This window comes from Erpetoichthys calabaricus, chromosome 2 (genome assembly GCF_900747795.2).
Source record: "Erpetoichthys calabaricus chromosome 2, fErpCal1.3, whole genome shotgun sequence".
Taxonomy (NCBI): Eukaryota; Metazoa; Chordata; class Cladistia; order Polypteriformes; family Polypteridae; genus Erpetoichthys; species Erpetoichthys calabaricus.
In genome coordinates this window covers 147,582,676-147,605,190 of record NC_041395.2, presented here as the reverse complement: position 1 = coordinate 147,605,190, position 22,515 = coordinate 147,582,676, and the positions used below count along the sequence as shown (strand labels likewise).

Here is a 22,515-nt window from a genome sequence, read left to right as displayed (position 1 = left end):
GTAACATCTGATTTTTTTTAATCAATGATGAATTGTATTAGTTTCTTTGGTAGGTCACAGTGGCACAGTCCATACAATGGTTACAATTGTTTTTTAATGGCGTATTAGGGACTGGATTAATTCCTGAGTGGAGTGCATTTTGTGTGGAGTTTGCTTGCTCTCATCTTGTTCACACAGATTCAGTTTAAAAGTTCTGCCCAAAAATGTCTTGACAAATCACTTTCCATTTTGAAAAAACCTAGAGTCTCATACCATCCAGTATCATTTTTGTGCCCTTTGCTTTCAAAAAGACTTTGTTTCTTTGACATTGAGTACTGAAAAGTTTTTTTTTTTTATAGAAAGTTATTAAATATTTTCATTTAATGTATTTATGGTGCACCATGGTGGCATAGTGGTCGGTACTGCTGCCTCACAGCTTCAGGGAACAAGCTCAGTCCCAGTTTTGACCATGTCTCTGTGGAGATTTTACATTTTTCCCTTGTGTACTTCATTATTTTTTGTGTACACCATTGTCTTTGCACATTCTTGAAAGGTGTATGTTTCATTCATTAGTGCCTGTAAATTGCTCTGGAGTAAATAATTGTGGATGTGGATGTAAGAATATACCTGGAGATGGAGTGGCCTCCTGTATAGCATTGATTACTGCCTTGTTCCCAGTGCCGCTGGGTCAGTCCCACACTCCTCACAACTCTGTAATTGAAAAAGGAGCCTAAGAAATGAACAAATTAATTATTTAAACAAGGAAAAGAAAACTATTAAAGAGTCACAGGGTGACTTATTAATACAGATTTTAAAATGGATGCCAACTGGTTATTAGTGATGTAGCAGCAAAAAGGGTGGCTTAAAAAGCATGCTATTAATTCTTGTAAAATTACAATTGAAGCACCAGGTCACAAAGGTCATGAGGCATAGAGATGTAAATGCTGTGTTTATGAGAAAAAAGGTAAGCAGACAATGAAAGATCATATGGTTCACACAAGACATCTTTGACTAAATTCCAGTCATCATTCTTTTAGAGTGAATACGGCAACTAGATTGATAGATGAATATGTAAAAACATAAATTCAGTTCAACTTCAAATTATTACAGATATGTTCAATTACATATAATAATTTTAATGAGTATTAATCTTACATAACAAAATGTCTGTTATATACATATAATAATTTTAATGAGTTTTAATCTTACATAAGAAAATGTATATTATATTCTATTATGTATTTATTTTATTTTGTTTACAGGTCAGTGTTGCATTAAACTGAAGTTCATAGGACTCATGCATTTGTAAAGGATGGCAAAGGAATCTTTTGAAGTTGTGTTAAAGTCCTTCTTGCTGTTCTCTGGTTAGTAAATGAAAACAAAATTAATTTCACTGCTGGGTTTAACCTGAAAAGTAAACATCAAAGTAATGTTTTTTGGTCCAAATAAATAATAATTTCAGTTTTCCTGATCATGTTCAATATCCATGTTGTAAAGACAACCACCTGCATTCCTTTGTACAAAATATGATCAGAGTAGTCATTTTCATATATGTAACTTTTTAAATGTATTTATTGTGTTCTAAAGTGGATTAGTTATGTCAAATATTAAGTAATAATCCATAGTCTTTTCATGTGGCTCCGGGAACAGGTGCTTATTTAGGATAGTTTGTAAGTAATGTGTCAAAAGAGAAGAAGAACAAGAAAGGGAATCCTACTTGGTGAAAGTTTTCTCCAGCTGTGCTGTGGTTTCTCTTAATTTACAAAACAAGTGTCAGAAAGAGTGCTTTGCTCTCACAACTTGCCCCCTCCAAAAAAAAGAGAGAGAGAGAGAAAAAACTGTCTGTGATTCGCTGTGCAAGGCTCAGCATGAACCACCGGAGGAGTGGTCCTTGCACCGGCCCTTTGTAAGCATGTAGGGAGGCGGTGTGCGTTGGAACCCTGCCGGGAAGGAAGCACAGCTACCCCCTCCTCTTCCAGCCAACCAGACAAAAGCCCATTACATGGTTGCAAATCACCCCACTGCTGTTATTTTATTTTCTACACCCTGCAGGAAGATTATTTCCTATTTGTGAAATATTTGAAGCTACCCAGGTCCTTATGCTCAGCTGCAGCGGTCATTCGCTTCAGTACCCCATGCCGACTTATTCTTGGTACCAAAGAAGGGTCTTCATTTTTTAGACACATTTACTTTGATGCCCGAATAGCACTAGAGCAAAGACTAATACATCTTCACTTTCCACAGTTTCCAACTATTCATTCTTCATGTGTCTCCATTGATAAAACCAATTCTAGTTTTCAATTTGAACTGAGTGAGAGGTGTTAAGATTACATGAAACTTTTCTTAAATACTATATTGCTCTGTATATTGCAATATACGAGTACAATAATACAGATACCTCAATTGCTAGACTGAAGTCAATATATTTTACTAAGTGTAACCAATAGTCATATTTTAGGTCAAATTCTCCAAAAGTAAGCTTCAGGTAAATATAAAAATTTTCTCACTTGATGTCTTTGCTCATAATATCTAGAAAAGTTTATAGAACTGTTCATATGAAATAAAACATCAAAGATAAGTAAAAATAATTGTAAGGAGTCAATGATGATAAGACAGAAAAAGAGAAACAGAAGTTACATTTTACAGCTTCTGCCAAACAGATGCAGGGACCTGCGTTTCATTTCTTGCCCAGTCACTGTCTATGTGGAATCTGCACAGGTGGATTATTTTAGTGTTACCGCTTTCTTCCTATTTCTAAATACATGTTTCTAAATTGGCCTAGTGTGAACAACTATGAGAGAGTGAGCTATGCAACGGACCTTGAACTGAAAAAAACAGATGCATTAAATTGTTGAATAAATGGAAATATCATATGTGTTTATTCATTTGACTTTTTGATTAACCTGCTTTTAAAATGTTTCTATTCATTCAATTTAGAACAAGGCAAAAAATACACTGGGAAATCACCTTTTTGGGAATTAAAGTGGAATAATCAAAAATGTTCAGAAATTCATGATTGAATGCATCACACACCTCAAAGATATCTTTATCATTCTTTAATTTTGATTTTTACTTTTTCAATATTTTGTATATAGATCAAGTATTTCTTTCAGTGTTTTGATACCCCTAGAGCATGTTTTGAGCATTTTTAGAAAGATGCGTGTCCATCTGTATGTGTGTCTGTGACAAAAACTGCATGGATACAAATGGAAACAAATGGACTAATTCTTATGAACCTATGTAGAAAACTTGCACTCGTTAGTCTTAAGAGCCAATTAACTTGGGATTACATTCATCTCTGAAAGATGAATGCTTGCAAGTCATTATCAGCAACAGCCAACCACTGATTAGAGTTTCATAAAATTTGGCATCACACTTAGGACTTAGAAAGGAAGACTTTTGTGAATTTCGAGTTCAATCCAAAACTTAAGCTTTGAGATTTTACAGTTCAACATTTTTAAATGTTGTCACAGCAGCTAAACCCTTATTTCAAAGAAACACTGATGACTTTTAACACCTTTATTAAAATAGCAATGTCTCTAAAGTGGATCAAAATCTTAAAAATAAACTTAATTAATATTACATTTTGCATATATATTGGTTACTTAACTCTGTATGGTATACCTATGTTATAAATATGAAGAAGGCTACCAGATTTGGGGCTTTTTCCATTTACATTCTTATTTCACTTGTCTCATTACATAAGGCAATGGTGTTTGATGCTATTCCCACTTGATTTTGTTCTTGTTCACTTATTTTCATAGCTTATCTATACTCAGTATGTTTACTACATTCTTTACAGTCCTGAATTATTTGATTTGTTTCCATCAAAGCAACAAATTTTGCTGTCATATGTATTATGTATGAGTTATGGCTAAACTTGAATACCTTGGTGTCAAACAACAAAACATAACAAAGAGCGAAACACATTTTTATTCCACTGTGTTCACAAATCAAAAGAATTCAACATCTTTAGACATTCGGAGATTCAAGAAAACAAATGAAGACACCTTTCAGACTTGAAAAATCTAGGGTATAGCAGTAAGACTCTTTCAACACTCAGTTCACACGCCAGTGAAGATTTCTCTCTCAGTGAATGTATTAGTGTGGCTTAAGCTTCAGGCCTGTGAAAGATAATATAAAAACATAGTTTCTTTTATTGTGTTGATGTTTAACTGACTGCATCATCAATGGGCTTGCTACAATTCACTGCTGCCTGGTGTTTGAAAGGGGTACACAAATGTTTTAAATGGAGTTGCCCAAAGAGATATGAAGTCTGCACATTTAATGTATAATATGCAAGTCCAGGTATGACTATTTGTAATTCTATAGATTCACTTGTGTCCACCAGAGGGCACAGATGGGTTCAAATGTCATGGCGGCAGAACTTTATGTAAAGGTGCCAGCCTGAAGTACTGCCTAGAAACTTCATCAGGTTATACCCCTGAAGAAGAGCTTCACAGAGCCTTAATGAGGAAAACTGCTGTAGCAGTGGTTTACAAACAGCACCGCCATATGACTGTTGCTATGTAGTGTCAATGTGGATAATGCCATTCATGGCAGTGGCAGTAGGTTAAAGATGACTGTCTTCAGACTAGCTTAAGGGAAATTAAAGGTGAGCAAGTTAAAGTATATCCAGGATAGATTAAATTAAGATTGAAATGGGTAGTTGCCAGTGGATCAGCACACATAACCTGGGAGCTGAGGATGTTTGCACCATGCTCTTCAAAGAGAAGTTTTCTGGATGACCATGGCTGCCCACAGAAGTGCCTAACCTCACTGATGAGGTACGTGGAGGATGAGCTTGCTGGGTTGTGTTCAGCCTGAAGTCATCTTACTCATATGAGCTTTTCATTCACTGAAAAATCAGTTTTGTCAACTTATTCATTACTTAAGGTGCAACTTCAATATATATCTGAAATATAAGTGGCCCTCGAGCACTGCCTTTCACTAACGTGTCAGTGTTATCTGATAAAATGTAAATATAGGAAAGAAAATCAAATATTATGTTTGCAAGCCCATTTAAAGCATAAATCACTGTGATATAATAATTATTGATTGTATTTTCTGTACATTACACATGTGGCCAGAGTACTATTGTTCAGAGGTCTGTCATTTTCTATAATGAGTATAACATACAACTTTGTATGAGACACTGTATGCATAAAGATAAAGGTGCTTTTGCTTTACAGATGAGCATATTCCATATGTTTAAAAAATGTGTTTGTTTCAAACAGACCTTAAAAAGTTCTGAAAGAAACAAAAACAAAACAAGCAGTTTTGGTCCATTGAACTGGAGTGACAGATTTTACTGCCTGTGGCTGAGGAAAGGTGAATTTAGATTCTGGGAGGTTTATAGAGGTATTTACAAGGTGTTTAAGCAGGTAATTAGTGGCCAGAACCAGGCTGCAGGATTTTTTCCACTGGTCTCCTCAAAGTGAGGATATGTAATGAACAGAAGGGCATGATATTCCAGGGGTGACTGACTCAGAACAATGAGACCAAACATTACGAAGTCCAACATTCACAATGGTTACCAGAAATGCCCTCGTCTTTCCTTCTCCTGTTGCCGGTGAAAAAAAGGAAGCTAAAACTCTAGCTAATGCATCTCTATTTCTAGTTATCCATCAGACATAAATAAATGATAGATTAATAGTAATCTGTAAAGCCTAAAAATAGGGTTCAGTGTTATAGTTCAATTAGAAAAGCATTTGCTTGTTTTTAAAAGGACATTAAAAAAAGCAATCACTAAAGTCGTTAAGAAGTAGTAGAAATTTCTTGAAATAAATGTCATTTTGAAAGAAAAAAAAACGTATTTTCAAAAGTAACTTTAATTTGGAATTCAAATGCAATTAAAATACAATGACAACTTGAATAAGAAGAACACAATCATTGTTGTGATTATAGGCCTTAAAATATTTTAGTAATACTGTAGTCAGATATTATATATGACAACTGTAAAAATGAGTAAAATCAGTGTTTTATCTTTATTAAGAATTTTGAGCCACTTTCATATATGAAAATGTGCTATATAAATAAATGTTATGTTCTTATTTCCATCAATGAAAGTGGCTATTCTATTTTAATCACACAATCTCTTTTATTTTATTCTTTGGCCTCTTCTGATTTATTCAGAGATCAGAATAGGACAGTGGTATCATGTCACAGACTTATTTTCTGCATGGTGCCATTATGCCTTTTAGTCAGGGTATCATAATCTATAAATAGTTAACTGTGTAAATGAAAGAGAAATCATGTTATTTAAAGCTAACATAATGTAATTGATTTACTTTTATTCACCATGTGCAGGTCAGTAGCAATGTAATTTTGATCTAAATGTCAGTTTCAGTGTAAACTTTATGATTGTTTATAAGCTAAACGGTAGCATAGGGCATTATCTGTTCATTACACAATAAGGAAAGCACTATATAAACATTTTAAGAATTCTACTTGCTATGTTCATTTTGTGAACAAAAATAATTTTCAGGTGTAAATGGATGCCAGGTAGGGACTGCCAGTGAAGGCAAAAGAGAGCACATGAAATAATGCCAAGGGATAATAAAGCATATGTTTACAGAGAGTGCTACCTCCAGGAGTACAGAAATAGGAGCAGAGTAATGGGAGAAATTGAATAATTTAATAGGAGTGCTCCAGATCAACAGCTGAAGGAGGAAAACCCCTTATGGTATATGTGGCCACTACTATTATGGTAGCTAAGCGAGTATAGGGGGATTTCTAGGACAATAGTGTCAGGAGCTTAACAGACCTCTAACACACTTGAAGTTTGAAAGTGAGTATCAAAAATGTTTAACTGGTGGAAGAATAGAGAGAAAGACAGAGAGAGATGTGTGGAAGGCATAGAACATGTGAGGAAACAGAAGTGCTTATTTGTGGTACTTCAAGATGGCCAAGTAAGAAAAACACCCTATCAGACAGAAGGAGGATCACCAACTGTCATAGTAGCTCCAGGGACACAGCAAGGTTTTCTTTCTGTTTATTTTCTACTTGGCTAGTCCTTCCCTTCCTTTATTTTGTTTTTTAAAATGCACTGCTTTTTAATAACTTTGGCCTTATTAATGTTTACTCTGGGTTCAAGAATGTCTGGAGAGCATCCCTTATTTTCCTCACAGGTCATAAAGCACAGAACTGTTTAACAAATTGTACCTCACATAACCATATTCAAAGAATACTATCCATCCATCCATTCATTTTCCAACCTGCTGAATCCGAACACAGGGTCACGGGGGTCTGCTGGAGCCAATCCCAGCCAACACAGGGCACAAGGCAGGAACCAATCCCGGGCAGGGTGCCAACCCACCGTAGGACACACACAAACACACCAAGCACACACTAGGGCCAATTTAGAATCGCCAATCCACCTAACCTGCATGTCTTTGGACTGTGGGAGAAAACCGGAGCGCCTGGAGGAAACCCACGCAGACACGGGGAGAACATGCAAACTCCACGCAGGGAGGACCCGGGAAGCGAACCCAGGTCCCCAGGTCTCCCAACTGCGAGGCAGCAGCACTACCCACTGCACCACCGTGCCGCCCCTCGAAGAATACTAGCATTTCATAAACTACTGCTTATTGTTACACACAAGTTGGAACAAGCAATCCTCAGATTTAACTTCCCACATGTTATGGAAGTTCTCTTTTCTCCTGATCTGAAGTGAGTAAGGGCTTTAAATGATATTTTATGGGCGTAATCATTAAAGTCCATTTACCAATTATAAATGGCAATGACTGAAAGTTCTCTTGATCAAATTAAATTATTTTTCCATTTTGTTCTTCTGAGACCAACTGTGAGAAGTCTCCTGATTTCTAGTAGTTTGACAAATGGAATAGCTATCAATGACAAGAGAAAGATGTAAAAAAAATAATGATAATCGTTAGTTTAAAAAACATTTCTTTCAAGCTGAAATCTAACTTTAGCAAACTACCTAAACTACACATTTTCAATATATTTTTATCCTGTTAAGTAGGATGTAATGTTACAAGTTAATTAACATTAACTTGTTACATTCTACTCAGACTTGTTTCTTGCTTTGTGTCCAACCCAGGATGAGATAAAGCGGTTTTGATAATGGATAAGTTAATATGTTGAATTCCAATGTAAAATTTTTGTCATGCTATAACCTTTCAACATAATCAAAAACGACAGGTCATTATTTATGTAGTAATTTTATATAGCAAAGATAAGTCCAGTTCCATTCTCTTCAATTATTCTTCTCAACCACTTGTCTAGATCTTGGTTCAGTTGAGCCTGGATTACTGCAACTCCCTGAGGTCAAGGCCCTCTATAACCGCTACCCAATGAGTCCAAGTCATTCAGAATGTTACCATTGCCTGTTGTGCTCTGCTGTTTTCTACATTCATATTACTTCACTGTTTTACACTCACCACCAGCAAGAACCAGGCTAAAAATTCACTCTACTCTACAGTTCCTTATATGGCTGAGTGCTGCACTTAACTTTCTATATGTCTCTCTTTGACGCCACAATTCTGACTCAGATAGCCTTTTCTGTAATATTCCCTACAAACTGAAAAAGGACTACTTGTTCGCATGTTCCACAAGCTGTTCCCAATCTATGACATTCAAGCATCCCTTTACAACCCTCCTCTATAGGCGGCACTTTGGGGTTGCTTAAGCTTTGTATCGTTCAGCTGTACTGTGGGTTTCTAATAACTTTTTTCTACTCTGTCTGCCCTATAACTATCAAGTTATTGCTTACAGTTTACTCCTTTGCAATTATTTGCTACCCACAATATAATGCTTTCCATACTCTATTAAAGAAGGTTTACTCAACTGACTATTCATTTTGCATTGCCATTCCAAGTGCTCTACCTTATTTTTTATATTTGCTTATTTTTATGCCACCTTATAGTATATGGGGCTAAACTGCAGGAACATCCATTCAACAGCTGCTGTGCCCACACATGATTTTATAAGCTGTTGGGAACAGCCATTTAGTAGGTAATATGTAATAGCGTCTGGCAGAACACCTCACAGTGTTTATTATAACACTATACATAATGGAAAAAGGTACAGAACAATGTTAATTAAACTCTGGATGAATGAAGGCAAATCCCGTTTTTCTTTTGTAGCTGCAAACAAGGGATTAGAGGTCACATTGGAAAACAAAAGAAGGGCAGACTTAGAAGAGAAAGTAGGAAGCATTTCTTTATACAAAAGGTCACTAATCTATTCAAGGTCTACCGGATCATGTTGTTAATACCAAAACACTGCTTTCTTCTAAAAGAATGAGCCTGTAAGGTCAGTATTGCATAAGTGAAAAGACTTGCTTTCTAATGTTAGTGTTTGATTTTTTTTTAGTTTCTTTGTGAAAATGTATAGAATATTGACATGTGTGCTCTTTTTCATTTTCTCTCTAAAGAGTTGCAGCTACAAGATCAGGCTGGTGACATTTTATTGGAAAAAACCTGAGACCTCATATCGAAGAAGCAGTGAGACTGTAGTGTTTAAATATGAGACCAAGACATGCAGGTTCTGATTGCACTTGTAGTTCATTTTGAGCACATCTCTTAAATTTATTGAACTTCTGCAAAGAATTTTGATATCAGGTACAGTAAATTGTTTGATGATAAGGCACTATATGAAATTAAGATTATGAAATTAAACTTTCTTCTCTGTTTGTGTTGCTCACCTAAAATGTACGGCAATCAAAAGCACATTTAAATAAAGGCATTTTTTTGCAGATTGGAACAATAAGTTTTTTATATCCATCCATCCATTATCCAACCCGCTATATCCTAACTACAGGGTCATGGGGGTCTGCTGGAACCAATCCCAGCTAACACAGGGCGCAAGGCAGGAAACAAACCCTGGGCAGGGCGCCAGCCAACCGCAGAAGTTTTTTATATATAAACAATAATTAGTTTTTATATACAGATCACATATTTCATAAGAACGTATGAAAACATTTTAGAACATTAGAAAAAAATGTGATTAGAACAGGTGATTTAGTCCAACAAACCCACCAGTCCTGTTCTTTTAGATTCTCCAAAATAACTTCGAATTGAGATCTGAAGGATCCTAAATGAGGTTCCTCGTATTTGACAGAATCCAAAACATGGTGGCAATGTTATGTTATTACAGTACAGATTAAGGCAATATCTCAAAAGGGCCTGGCTATAAGTCCACAGTCCTAGTTTAGTTCTTCCTAGCCTGTTCCTCATTATTGTTATGGACACTTGTACAAGAAAGGTGTCCTAAGAGTTAGGGAGAAAAGGTAAATGACCAGGAGATTAAAGACTTAAAGCAAGGAAAATATAGTCTTAGAAATAAAATAGGGATCCAAGATAAAAATGACAGAAAGAACATATTGTCAAATCAAGAATAGCTAAACAAGAATTGTAGTCATTGGAACATTAAATCATTAGAAAAATTGTGACGGGAAAAGGCCATTCAGCCCTATAAATTGACCCTCATTCATTTTATTCAATTAGATTGTCCAAAATAACATTGAGTCGAGATCTGAAAGTCTATAAAACCCCACTCTCTACTACACTACTTGGTAATATTCTTTGTGTAAAGAAAAGCTTTCTAACATTTGTGAAATATTTCCCTTAACATGCTTCCATGCCCTCATATTCCCGATGAACAATTAATAGATTGGTTAATTCACTCCAGCATATAGTAATTTGGCAATTTTATTCAACTGATGTTTCTGAAAGTCACATTTTGAAAGTTTACAATTTCCAGACAGATTATTAAACTAGTTTAGCATGCAGTTTAGTTTGCAAAAAGATGTTTTCTAATATGAACATGAAGTGTAGTGTTCATCAGATTCCTGTGTCCTTGATTCAGTATTTAAAGATATTCAACATGTTGTCTTTTAGTTTGCATATGATTAAACTATAAAGATTAAAATTTAATCCCTTTTAAAAATTCCTGATTGTCTTTAGGGCTCTTTTCACATTCTACTATGAAAACTAAAAATGCACACTTATTCCTGATTTTACAACAAAAGTGCATTTGATAGCTTAAGGAGAAGCATCCTAAACCGGTAAGCACTTTGACTTGAATCCTTACTTTTGTATTTGTTGCCTAGGGTTGTCAAGTCTTCCTGATTTCAAGAATGAAACCTTTAAGATTTACCAAGACTGAATGAATGCCTCAGAATATATTTCTACTTGGAGATGAAATTTTTAATATGAAGATGATTTACATTCACAAACCACTAAGAAGATAATATGTACTGTATATACTGCACAGAATCCCCTTACAATTTCAAGCCTTTGATGGAAGACGTGGGACGTGTCCAGTTTCTGTGAATGCGCTAAGTTCAGTTAGCTGAAGCAGTATTAAACTATTATACAGAAGGGAGTTTGTCTTTTATTAGTGTGAAGGACAGAGTCTCACTTGGGACACAGGTCCCTTTGCAACCAGCCGTTAATGCTCGGTAATAAAAGGGCATTAGGGTTCCCATGAGGAATGTTAGTTTTAGCCTTCTTTGCTGCTCTTTATATTCCGAGAAGGAACAGCTGATAGAATTAATAAAGCTAAGGTTTTTATATGGTTGACTCAAGTAACAGCACTAAGAAGCCAAGCATTGCTTCTAAGCTATATTAAGTAAATAGTGTAACTATTCTACAACTTTTTAAATGAGGTGTAGAGAAAAATATTACATAGTAATCAACTAGGATTTTATTTTAATTAGTTTGTGAATCTAAATTGAGTTCCAGATCTTTTGTGGTGGCTGATTTTCCTTTATCTCTTTGCTAAAATTAAACATTATTCATAAAATTTACAATATGTGTAAAGTGGTTATCATGCAGTACTTGCGAAACAGGAGAAAAATATTATTTAATATCACTTATGCATCATATTGCAACATCATAATCTGTCTATCTAATATAGTACCTTTCCCAGTTCCTTTAAGCAAGCACTAAGACAAAATAATGCATCTGTTACAAACTACCTGCAATATATCAACATTTGTTATAAAAATGAATTGTACTGTAAAGCATTTTTGTGATAATAAAAAAATAAAAATTTACTAGAAAGTACTTTTAAGTTTGGGTCTTAAAAACTGAAGAACAAAAATTAATCTGTCTTCTCCATTTTGTTGTGTGTTATTTTGAATTATACTCACAGTCAAAAGTCATTTCCAAACTTATTTTCTATTTATTCTATGTTTTCAGGAACCGTTTTAATTTGTTCCCAAGGCCATATGCTGATTTGCCTGAGTCACTATGTGCAATGTTATTACAACAAAGCTTTCCAGAGCTGTAAAGAACAATATTCTTTTTCTTATTATGTTACATTTATTCGATGCATTGTTCTCATTTAAATTTGATGTTGTTTTTGGCTTTTCTGTTCTCTGTGTCATTCTTTTAGACTTGTTTTAGTGAACACTGAAAAAGGTAAAATATAAATGTAAATGTAAAGGTAAAATAGAAATTAAATTAATCATAGTCCTCCTGTTAACCGTTTAGCATAAAGCTTTAAGAACTGCTTATGTGCAAATATATATTGCCGTCCTTTATGGTATATGTGACACCCAATACCAAAAAAATAATCTGAGATAAAGTTTTAATGATTATAAACACCTCCAACCATGTTCTGACTTTCCTGTTGCTTATTTTGGCCACATTGGCCTCCAAGTAGGAAGCAGTCCTAGATGTGACATCAGTCTGTTCCAGGGTTCCCTCACAACTATTGAATTTTGATCTCCTCATTAATGTTCCTAAAAGGTTGACCTTTGTCTCATCCATCCAATAGAGTCCCAATAGTCTTCACCTTTCTCAACATGATTCCTGGCAAATGCTAAATGGGCTATTTTTTTGCATAGTCTTTAGCAGTGGCCTCCTTTGTGAACGATACCTTGCATGCCACTCCTCTACAGTGTGTATATGTCGTATTGTGTCATGGGAAACAGTCACCACCCACTATGGCTTTCTACTGCTAAATGTGATGAACTTGCAAGGCAATTTTCCTCAACTCTTCTTTTCACAATACACTCATGTTGAGGTGTTTGCTTCTGTGGACGGCCTGGACATCTCAGAGAGCTTGCCCCAAGTCCATCCTTTTTTAATTTCTGAATCACTTTTGCTACTGTATTCCGATAGATTAGAAATGCTTTGCTACTTTTCTTGTAGCCCTTACCCTTTTTGTGGAAGGAAATGACTTTCTCAAGTCTTGTGACATTTCTTTTCCACGTGGCACCATTATTGTCAGCATTGAATGGGAGGGGAATTTACCTGTTAAATACCACCGTTAATTGTTGTATAAGCAAGAGTAAAGGGTGCAAACTCTACCAAGATAGCAGCACGTTCAAATGGAGACCTCTGCAATGGTATGACAATGGAATTACCACTATTAAAAATGCTGAAATTTTAAAAACTGTATAAAGAAATGATAAAATGCATATACATATGAAATGAGTATCCATCCATCCATTCATTATCCATCCTGCTATATCCTAACTACAGGGTCACGGGGTGAAATGAATATAATACAAATAAATCCAGTACTGTTGTGATAGAGAAAATTCCCTTTTAATGTAAAGCTGCTAATGGTAGAAAAATGTAAAACAATTAAGAGTAAAAGTACCAAGGCTTTCAACTGGAATGGAAGAAAACATCGTTTGTTAGACATTTAGCGAGCTGAATATCCGCTACATGGAAGAGATGGAAGCAACTGATCAGCATACTCTGTGACAAAAGGATGCAGATTAATCTAAAATCCAATAAAACTGTAGTTCTGCTTGTTTTATTATACAGTTCTGAGTGCTGTCTGGTGACAAAGCATCCCAAAAATGCTCCATCCATGGAAATAGCATACCTGGATAAGATCTCGAATGAATTAGTATAGGACTGAGCTAGCAGATGTGCCAAACACCCAAAAAAAGAATCTGAGAATCTACCAAATAGAACAAGACCAAGAAGAAGGCAGAAGAGACAATGCAGTTGTGGGCTGAAAGAACATATCAGGGAAATCAGCATAAAGTTTGAAGACACACAGAATGACTATAAACAGGGTTCAAAAAGTTAAAAATTCTCGAAAGAAGAGCAAAAACAATAGTGAGACAAAAATCTAAATTATAAGGTAATGCATAATATGTTATTATTATTACAGAGTATTATCCAAAAATGTGAACATTTTTATAAATCTGATACATTTTAATTAGTATATTCTTTTAATTGCTTACTATTCTGTGCCAAATAAAAATAAGAACCATTTACAACCATTGCCTGTGATGCCTTAAAGATATGCTGTGGGCAACCATCAAAAGTCTGAATGAGCTCCATCTAATTTTGCCTTCTGCCTTTCAGTTTAGCTCTACATGGTAATTTCTAAGGTGCAATAAAAGAAATTATTAATGGCAATTATACGTCCCTCCACAAAAAAGGACTCTGTAAATCTTTAACTTTTCTGTCTTTGCTCTAATGATAGCGCCTGCGCACTTGTTTGCAATCCCTAGTGTGACTTCCTTTAAATAGCAAGATAAATGGCCTGGCAGCCTCAGATAGGGCTCCTCATCACTGCTAAAGCTGCTTAAATTCCCAATCAAAATGTTTGTCTTGGGAAATGATGATTACACACACCTGTGGGCCTTGTCTTGGTACACATTTCAGACCTAGCAGCCCTTCCTCTGCTTCAGAGTGCCTGTACAGGCTTGTGCAGAAGGAGCAGAAGTCTTATTAGTTCTGACTATGGGTGTCTGCACAGTCTAATAGTTTAATAGAACAACTTTGTACAAATAGTCGAGGCAATCTACATGGGCACCACAACACCTTGGGTCGATAGGATAAAGCTATAATAGAGATGCAGGTAAAAAAAAAGATATGTGTTCAGATTCACTGAGAAAACTATTGTATCTCAGTAGCTATTGGACATTAGCAACTCTTGTACAAAACAAATGAAGGAAAAGGCATTATTTTCTGCTTTCAGTCATATATGTTAATACTTGAATTAGAATAATCTGTTATTTGTTTGTTTGGCCTCTAGTGGGTTTTTGATAACTCCCTTTACTATATGTGCATAATGTAGCACTTTTAAATTCACTTAGCACAGATTAGAGTCATGGGAGGCTGCAGCCTATCCTGGCAGCATTGGGTGCAAGGCAGGAAATACGGTCCATTAATCTATCACACACATCTTTGTGATGAGGTAAACTAGATTACCTGGAGAAAAAGACATGTAGACACAGAGAGAAGTTTCTCACAGAGTGACTTGGAGCAGGATTCCATCTTCAGTTGTGTTCTGTGCTTAAGATTACCTTTCTGTTGTAAGCAGTGTTACAGTTATGAGTGCAGGTTATTGTTTAAAAATGTTTTGTACCATGTGCTTTGCTAACTACACGGTTAAAAAACTGAGTCCTGATAACAAGAAAATAGGTTAGAACATCCCATGAACTGCTAGCTTGTAGGGGATAAGGTTAAAGCCTTCCATTATCTATTTACTATTGGCGGACATGTGCGAGAAAGGGACAACTACATGGCTGCAACATGGGCAATGCCACCCCCGAGCATGAGAGGGTGTGGGGGGTAACACCATCTCCTCCTTTACCTCCAGGAAAAATCTATCGCCAGAATGACATCACTTCCTCTACTCCCAAACTGGAAATCCCACCCCTTCTGCCTCACACTAAATATAAAGAACATCCAAACTAAAAAGTCAGCGCTCATTTGTGGGACCCACATCTGAGTGTGAGGAAGGACACACCAGGGCGATCTTTACTCTTGAAAGAAGACTTTCTGTTGTTTTCATGACCTGTGTGGTTGTTTTGTTATTTGTAAGTTTTTTCTTTTTGCACATTACATGAGGGTATACCTTTGTGGTACCCCCAACCCTCTTCCCTTCTTTATTTGTATTTTGTTACACTATGTATGTTCAAGTACTTTAACATAAATAATATATTTAATATTAATGTTTAAGAAATTAAATTTTGTTAACCTATCATACATCTTCCTTATTTATTGTTATGAATACATTACTTTCAGTTTTTGCCATTTTTCTCATAGTGGATGTTTTTCTCATATAATACTTATTTAGGTTGGTATTTATTTCCCATCAGCACTGAAGGGGTTGTATGCATGCATGTTTTTTTTTAAATTCCATAGATAGTAAGTCATATTTTTAGATCGTTAGTGTTTTACGGATATTTCTAATGCTTTTTTTGGTTATTAATACAGGTTACTTAAGCTCTTATGTATTGATAACACTTCTGACTTCTGTGTAAAGAAGAAAATACTATTGATGAATATAGGTTAGACCTGGAATTACCATTGTGGTAAGAGGTTAAAAATTCTTACATGTGTTAATGTTTCAGAAATCTTTCATTGCTTTATTTTTGACACCATCAGAACATGAACCGGGTCCTGAGGGTCCATTACAGCAGTTGTTTATGTAAAGGTTAAGGGTCAATATTTCACACATACTTTTCACCACTATGCAATGCTGGTTACCTGAAGAGGGCTTTCTGTCAAAAATTAGTCCTATAAGCAAAAAAAAAAAAAAACAATAGTTTTTTTTTTCTCCTGATGTTCATTGTTTTCTTTTCTAAATACGGGCAACACGTTCATTTTTGGCTCTTGCTGAAAACCATAGGCTACTGATAAGTAAGTTGTAAGGTGTCCGATGGGCAAGGTTTGCCTAACTTATTTTAGCGTAACCCTTAAAAAACCTTGTGATCACTCTTATAAAGATTGCAGTGCTTCCACATAAATTTTCTTCTTTGTCTTGAAATGCAGCTGTTTTGCCTCTTTTTATAGTATTTGTACAGAAGGGTACATCTGCTCACAGCATGTAATTTTCTCACTATAGTATTTATTCCAGTGCACACATCCAGAGGTTTGTAAACCATTTAAATACCATGGTAGATAGATCAATAAAGAAAGGCACTATATAACACGTGTGTGTGTTGAATTTCTTCCTTGTGCCTGTTGCTGTGAGGATGGGCTTGGCTTCCTTGGGCTTGGATACGGTATAAACTACACCTTCTGTACGAGCAGAGTAAATATAACCTGGAGCTTGGTGTCTAGCAGGTGGCCTGTGTTATCAAATATTAATTTATTTTCATACAATTTCCAATATATGCAAAAAATAATAAATGGTATCTTTTATGAATTTATTACTGCAAGAAAGTTTTTATTATATCTATACTCAGATTATACGCAAATACATGCAAGGTAGGGGAGGCTACAGGATATGTATGTACTGTATGTATAGATAGATAGATAGATAGATAGATAGATAGATAGATAGATAGATAGATAGATAGATAGATAGATAGATAGATAGATAGATAGATAGATAGATAGATAGATAGCAGTGGAGACTGCAGCCACATTCTGCGTATTAAAGAGACTTGAATAATATTAAAGACTTGCTATAACTTATTTAAAAATATTTAGTGTCTTATTTGTTAATATGAAAATAAGTGGGCATGTGGGTAACAGGAACAGGGTAATCACAGTGGGATGACCGAATTCAAGGAAAGGGGTGCAGATTTTTCTTAATAACTGAATATTTTGTTTTGATAATCTACTTTTTAAATGTCTTTTCAATGCTGGTAAATATTTCTAGTGTTATAGATAAGGCTATTCCTAAATGAAGGTAGCTCACACTGCTGTTGCCTTTTATGTATTCCCATGTAGATACAGCAAATGAATAGATGAATGAGCTATGTAACTTTGTAATAGAAAAGGTCAATTCAGAAAATGACTCAGCAAGCATTTTTTAAAAGCGGTTATATTATTTCATCATTCAGCATATTCCCGACACTTAATGTGTCCTTAAGCTGACTTTACAATAATGGAGTCTTTACTTCTAACCAAACAAATACATTTTTGTTGGATGTGCAACACCTGGCTGGGGTTCACATTTGTGTTTTATGTATCTTTTGGCTATGTTGTGTTTTAAATTATGTGCAATATTCTTCATTTTTGATTTTGTTTATGGATGTAAACTGCCCGTGTTATAGTCAATGTGTTTTGTGAGTGGTCCCCCAAGAGGCAAGACCACCTGCCAGTCATCACCAGGAACTGCTCTCCACCTTATAAATCTAGAGGATCTCCTACAGTTCCTGGCGGTTCATATTGAATGTGTCTGGAGTGGTGAGTCCTTATAATTTTTTGTGACTTTCGGATATTCGTGATTTACTGAACTGCACTGTGTTTTGACTGTTCTTGGGATTTCATATTAAGACTTGCACGCCTTGGGTTGCCCTTGCTGACAACATCGTTTTGCTTTGTGTGCTTTTTAGAGCTGGACGTATTTACAGAGCTTTTTGTGAAATAAATCTTTTATTTCATAAAGATCCGGTGCTTACCTTTATTACTAGTTGATGCTTAATGGTAATATCATCCTCTAGTACAGTGATTCTTAACCTTTTTTGAGTCAAAGACCCCTTTAAGAATCTGATGAAAGCTATGGATCCCCCCCAGAAATATTCACATAAACACAACTTTGCATGTAATGAATATAATGTACTTTATTTATCGAGATTTGAATGTCTAATTCATATATGACATACACAAAATATTATTAAACTTTAAAGTCCATCCATTATCCAACCCGTAAAAAGAACACTCCTTTTTTATGCAAAAAGCAATGGCCACTCTTTATAATTATGAAATACAATCCTCTTGTGCAACTTAAAACAGATCTACTGTACTGCTAGTACTACGTTTTCTATTACCATTACTACTACTACATCTACTCTCTCGTTATCTATTTTATTTCAATGAGAAGGTTGTTCTTGTTTGCCTTAAATAAGGATATGAAATTGTGGAGTGGTCTTCAACAAGATGATACGCATATCATCTTTGACATCTGATCTATTTCAAGATCTGTTTCAATTTAGAAAAATGACAGTGAGAGACATAATGCGTGAGAAAAATCATGCGATAAAGTCCATTTGAGAAAAATCAACAGTACCAGGCTGTATGGTGAATATAAATGTTCATTTTTATCAGACCCTCAAGGATCCCCTGAAACCCATCCATGGACCCCCCTAGGGGTCCACAGACCTCAGGTTAAGAACCCTTGCTCTAGTGGACATTATTATGCTTTTGGAATTTATTGGGACTTATGTTCTTTGGGACAGTTCTTTAACAGTCACATTTGGTAGAAGTGTTCAATTAATTCAATCCAATTCAATTCTATTCACTTTATTTTTGTATAGCGCTCTTCTCTGAGTGAAGGCGCAGAGAGCTGTAACAAATTGACAGGTACAAACCTTACAAATAACTAAATTACAGAGTGCTCATACATGAAGACACATATTTGTTTAAACAGGCAGGAACATCATGTAATATGAAACTCAATAACAGAAATCGAAGCTAACAGCATCAGTTCCTTAATTAATTGTTGAATTACAGTATGTCCAGTTAACATCACAGGAGAAGAAAACTTAACTTCCACTTAGCAGCCTCCCTGGACAGAATAAATCTGTGGAGGTCCTTGGTCGGTTATAACAGAAAAGGTCAAAAGACAAAGTCGGACACACAAAGAGTTCACATGTGACTTGTACTCAGTTCAGGTAGTAATTTAGATTCAAATATTATCTGTCCATCCAGTTACTCAATCCAGTTTTACAGTCATGGGGGGCCAAAGTCTGTGCTGGTAGTATCGAGTAAAGGGCAGAATCCCACCCTAACTGGGACACCAGTTCATCAGAGAGCAGACTCACACACAGATACACATTCACTTAACATAACCAATTTAAAATCGCAAATCAGTCTACTCCGCACAGATTTGGGATATGAAAGAAAAATAAAAATAGACATGTCTACTTGTGATTATGAAAAATATTGGGCAGTTATAGCTTCTCTCTTCTCTGAATTCTTTCCTCTTCTCCATGACCCACATCTTTACGCATGGCCTAGTCCGTGATATACCACATATTAGAACTGCGTCCAAATGTGTTACAGTTTGGGAACAGACACAAAGGGTAAGGTGTAACTTTTCTTAATTTCCAGTATAATTTTAAAATGATAAATTAGTGTTTTTCATTCCTTATAAAATAAACATAAAATGAGAATAGCATATGAGCAGAAGGGTGGTGCTTAGGGGAACATCGTGGCCTTGTGTGTGGAGTTGGCACGTTCTCCTTGCATCTTCATGGGTTTTTGTCGTATATTTGGGTTTTCCAACCACATCCTCAAAGATGTGCACGTCAGCTTAATTGGCAATGGCAAACTGGACCCTGCATGGGTGTAACTTGGCCTTGTCCTGGGCTGTTTCCTGACTTGCACTCAGTGCTGCTGGGATATTCTCCAGTTATTGTGACACTGAATTAGATTAAGCAGGTCTGAGAATGTTATGCTATGAGAACATAAGGTTCTGTCCCTATACATATTTATTTATCTTCCTTCCAAAAAGTCGTACAGCTTTTGAAATAATGTGGGGAATCAGCCAGCCATAAAGCACAATGCAGTACCCACCCAATTTCTTGGGCAGGTTTGGCAATTATTTGAGTGGATAAATGCATGTTAATTCTGAAATTGTTTCATATTAAAACAATTTAGTCTGGTATCCCAGCCATGATCAGTTTCTGCCATCAGACTTCATCTTTCCTCTAACATCCACGTATTCCAGTCTAGGGCTGCAGGGAGCTTCGGTCTTTCTTAACAACATCAAGCATATTAAGATCATGTTTAAAACAAATGAAAAAAAAAATGTTATGACCCTATTGGAATATATATGGGAAACAGGAACCTATTCAAAATACATGCTGTCATAAATTTCACAAAGTTTAAAATGCCCCAATTACAAACTGGTGAGATCGGCTTTACAAGTTCAGAGAAGGCTGACAAGTAATCCAATACACTTCTACATAAATACTTCTCACTATCATAAAGAAGAGGGTCTTTGTCAGATTTAGTTTTTCAAACAGGTTTTCACAGTACTCTCAAACCTGCACTGCCCCTCCAAATCGTTCTCAAAAGCATTCATGTTTTATACCCCTTAATGCGATAAGCAGTTGTTTGGTACTAGTGAAGTCAGCTTTACGTTGTTTGCATTGCAGACTTCTCACTTGTGAGGTGTTGACAACCTTGTCATCACCTCATGATTTCTACTGACCACAATGCTCTTTTCATGATGCACACAGATTTGAGGAATTTCGTGTTGTTGGGAGGGCTAGGTTAATGCCCACCACAAGTATTCTGTTGGTATATGGGATTTTTGACACTAAACAGGAAAAGCAAGTCAGAAGAGTGGATAAATGGATGAGTATCTTTGACATTTTGAAGAAAGAACCCAAACTTGAAAAGCAGACTTTGAAAAGAATGTGGTGGTGTAATACACAACATACAGGATGGAGGTGGAAAAATCATACTTGTTTGTTTATTTTTGTGTGAGTGGCTCAGTAGTTATATCTACTGCCTCACACGTCCAGTGGCCCTCCTGTCTATCTGCAGTGTGAATGTTCTCACCATGTCTACATAGCTTATTCTGCAGGAATGTTGATTTCCTCCCACAAGCCAAAGACATGCAAGATAGGTTCATTGGTGGTGTGCCATACAGTTATTGGGCTTTTGTCATAGGTTGGCACTGCAACATCCATCCATCCATCCATTTTCCAACCTGCTGAATCCGAACACAGGGTCTCGGGGGTCTGCTGGAGCCAATCCCAGCCAACACAGGGCACAAGGCAGGAACCAATCCCAGGCAGGGTGCCAACCCACCGCAGGACACACACAAACACACCCACACACCAAGCACACACTAGGGCCAATTTAGAATCGCCAATCCACCTAACCTGCATGTCTTTGGACTGTGGGAGGAAACTGGAGCGCCCGGAAGAAACCCACGCAGACACGGGGAGAACATGCAAACTCCACGCAGGGAGGACCCGGGAAGCGAACCCAGGTCTCCTAACTGCGAGGCAGCAGCGCTACCACTGCGCCACCGTGCCGCCCCAGGGTAAGCTTCTTAATAATAAATCAAATTTCAAACAACAAGTTGCGTTTGAATTTATTCATAAACAGATATTATAACTTCAGTGTTTATATTCATTGATCGTCACAACTTATGTGGACCAAAAGCAAGAAAGCATACGTAAAGGAGAAGCCAGAAATCAGAGGAGGAAGCAAGCCATTTCTTTCCTTTGTAACTCCGACATTGCCATAGCGTAGGTGCCATAGGTGCACCATTAAATAAAACTCCCCGTTGCCACATAGCTCGTTTATGTACCACTAGCTGTGCTACCTGTCCAAGATGTGTTGAAATCTAAATAGTCAACATAGACCTCAGTGTATTCAGTGTTAACATTTGCAGTACACCATCCATTGCAATGTATTTTGTATTGCACTGTAGTTTACTTTTCAAAATAAGGCACATCACAAATATTAGTGCTGCTTTTACAAATCCCATACCAAATGGCATATAACATAGCAAGTGGATGGACCCACAGACACACAAGTGGATGGAAGAGAGTAGAAATGGATCTCCATATAATCCTTCCTGCAATGTGTACTTACCATCTGTCCATAAGTGGAGGATCATCACTGTAATGAACCTGAGACTTTAACATCTTAGATTGCAGTTTTTCTGCAGAAC

The 22,515-nt window shown here is 36.2% G+C and overlaps 1 long non-coding RNA gene across 1 annotated transcript; it reads left to right on the top strand.

Annotated features, from left to right (window-relative positions):
* The first annotated feature begins 7,539 nt into the window (after window positions 1–7,539).
* On the top strand, window positions 7,540–12,314 carry LOC114646430 (uncharacterized). Its single transcript, XR_003715338.2, has 3 exons — window positions 7,540–9,255; window positions 9,377–9,563; window positions 11,054–12,314. It is a non-coding gene; the product is annotated as an uncharacterized LOC114646430 (long non-coding RNA).
* Window positions 12,315–22,515: the final 10,201 nt, after the last annotated feature.